Source organism: Chondrus crispus, genomic scaffold, assembly GCF_000350225.1.
Source record: "Chondrus crispus Stackhouse genomic scaffold, scaffold_6, whole genome shotgun sequence".
NCBI classification, from domain to species: domain Eukaryota; phylum Rhodophyta; class Florideophyceae; order Gigartinales; family Gigartinaceae; genus Chondrus; species Chondrus crispus.
Window position 1 is genome coordinate 433,852 of NW_005178652.1, and position 3,406 is coordinate 437,257.

The following is a 3,406-nucleotide window of genomic DNA, read 5'->3' on the forward strand; positions in this document are numbered from 1 at the left end:
CTCGCCACCGGCCTCCGTCGCCCGCGCCTTGCGCACCACCCACAGGCTCGGCCGCCCTCGCGGCCGCGCCGCGCCCCCGCTCCCGCCCCCGCGGAACACCTCTACAAGCACCTCCCTCCCGCCGTCCTCCTCCTTGAAGATATCCATACTGTTTTTCTTGAAGACATCTGATGTGAACAGAGTTTTTTGCGGTGGGGTTTGTTTCAGCTCTTCATTAGACCAGGCTGGTGTACTGGTTCACCAATAGACCAACCGATAAATATCTTACAAGTGGCAGTCATTGATTGTACGATTTCAATAGAACAGCGTGCGCGTTGGAGATGGCCTAAATAACTTCATCCTTTGAGTACTGAACCATGCCGGATGATACACGTGTGAGCTTATGATAACCTGTGCCAGAGGGTGAGCCATAGCACTCTATAGAGGGAAGCACTACTAAAGTAGGCACTATTGAGCGACCCCCCCCCCCTGCATACATTGTTCTATGGTAGTAAATATTTAACCACGACACATGATGTCCAATCACATAGTGACTTGGATTGCCTACATAAACTTTGTGCCTTGTGTAATTCATCATGAATTCATCATGAAGGGACAGTTTTCGGAGCCTGACATAACGATGCGAAGAAAAGCAATAAATTTGCAATGGATTTTTGTTCGTCGTCGATATATGCAGGAGTCACCTCACAAATGCTCAGGGCCTCCTTTAAGACAGCATGGACAGCCATGTTTGGATGTATATGTTTGCGATTTTCAAAATATTACATGTCCAATAATTTAATGTATTGTGTCAGCGCGCCGTGATCCGTAAATTGGCTCAAGGGGTGCTTCATACCGGGCTACCGATAAGGAAGCGAACGGTCTTTCTGAGCAGTGATGCAAGGAAGTGGCTGCAAAAAAGCCGCAAATCTCATTATCTTACAGTGCCTGGTTCGATATAGTGCCGTTTTCGGCCCACTGACAGAGGGAGACACTATATCGCGATCCCCGTGTACTGGCATTCAGGGACGTCAATAAAATGATTAAATTGAATTTTAATGTATGCTAAATTGGATCAAGATTGAATTCTATCGCACTTATGCGGTAGGCGACAGCCAATGGTGTGGTCTCGTATGGCACGTTGGTAGCGACAGATTCCATTATATTAACTTTGTGTGCGCCATCATACTGTTAAGAAAAGTATTAAATGGACCAATCAGGTGCACGCTGACGTCCATACATGTCCAAACATGCCCGTCCATGCTGTCTTAAAGGTGGCCCTCAGACTTGGTGTGCATCATCATCCTTCAAAGCGCATCATTGAACACTAGCTAGTGTCTATCGGACCGTTAGTCCCCATATGAGGACAAAAGTTATTTTAATTTTTCTAGGCAACGCAAGGCGCGATTTAACTTCTGTTTTTGCAACTAGAAATGCATCACCACAGGTAAAGCATTTGCTCGTCAGTTTTAGCGAAAACCAATTCTTTGATGCACATAAAGCTGTTCAAAAGAAAAGGTCGGCTTACAGTGCGCATTTTTCTTGATGCTAATTTTCTACCAGTAGCATAGAAACATTTGTTTTGCGTTTAGTGCTTTCTGCTCGGTTCCAGCCTCAGAAAATTTTTAAAACGAGTCCTACCAAAGAAAAATAGAAACCGTGGCCATCAAAGTTGAAAAGAAATAAAATTCGCTGATTTTTATGTTATGATAACGCTTGGTCGGATAGAGACTAGCTTTAGATAAAGCGCCTCCGCACTCTCAGTGCCTATACTCTCATCTTGCTCAAACGGGGATTTCTACGTCGTAAAACTTGCAGACATATTTTGAATAAGACCAGAGGACGCTTCACACCAAACCATACACTGGACCATTACAGTACCGTATCAAAAACTCGTATTCTCGCAACTGCGACCATGATCTAACTTAAACTGCGATCCATGGGGCATAGAAGCCCTTGGTAATCAATCAATTTATCACAATCCCCACCTCGGGGAAACAGCAGTGTTTCTCCGTGAGCTCACCATATTTAAGACGACCAAGCCATCTACATGCATTACTCCGGGTTGGTCGCAGTAATCGCAGTATATATTTGAAGCTGAACCTCACTCGTTCACCGTAAAGTTCTACCGTCTTTTCCTGAATTGAACTGAAGTACAGTAGTGTCTATCCGACAAAGCGTTATCATAACATAAAAATCAGCGAATTTTATTTCTTTTCAACTTTGATGGCCACGGTTTCTATTTTTCTTTTGTAGAAGGACTCGTTTTAAAAAATTTCTAAAGTTAGAACCGAACAGAAAGCACTCAACGCAAACAAATATTTCTATGCTACTGGTATAAAATTCGCTTAAAGAAAAATGCTTTCTGTAAGCCGATTTTTCTTTTGAACAGCTTTATATGCACCAACGAGTTGGTTTTCCCTAGAGTCGGTAAGCAAATGCTTTATCTGTAGTGATGGCCTTCTGGTTTCAAAAAACAGAAGTGAAATCGCGCCTTAGGTTGTCTAGAAAAAACAATATAACTTTTGTCCTCATATGAGCACTGACAGTCCGATAGACACTAGGTAAAGAATGGAAATGGCGATTTCTTTGCTGCTCTACTTAGATCTCAACCTCAATTTTTATCTTTATGCTTCTGGAAAGAAAATATTCAACTTGAAGTGGCTTGAAAAAGCTGATAAAGTTATGATCGGTGGTAAAATTGTTGAATAAATTGACTGCACATTTTTGTGTAGCCCAATGAACAGTTTAAACTCATTTCTGTTTGGGGGGCCCTGACAGGGCAGGGTAGGTACAACTCTTTGACAATGACGCTTTGGTAGTTACGCTTTGGAAGTTGTGGGCTGTGCTAAGTATCAGTTCTCGTGCCACTGCAGTTCCTTCTTCGCGTGCTCACGCACATATGCATGGCTATATACTGTGCCTGCCGCCACATCGTGGCCGCTTTTCCAGACAGGTGTCCAGAAGTTGGCGCAATTGAAGCATCTCTCATCTGATATTTCCGTGTATGTTATGGAAGAGAGCACCACGCACAAGATGATACGAGAGGATGGAATGGTGTTGACAGAGGTGCAAATCGGAAGTAATTAGGGAGTACCCGGCGAGGTGGGATGCAATGTACAAGGCCGCGATTTCATTAAATCATGTTTTTGCGCGCAATTGCGCGCAAAAACTGCCAGATAATGCTGCAAAATGAAAAAATCACCACTTCGGCCTTCTTCAGGCGACCCACCGATAATCGCGATCAACCATCGAAATCGAGATCCCCCATGCCTTCCTAGGGTCCCTGTAGCCCATCTCCATCATGGAGATGTAACGTGTAAGTCGTGGCTACCATTGTCTAAAGTCGTTTCTTCATGAAGAATCATGAAGTTTCTCAGTTTCTGCATGAATAAACAAGCAAAAAGCAAAAATGAAAAAACAACCC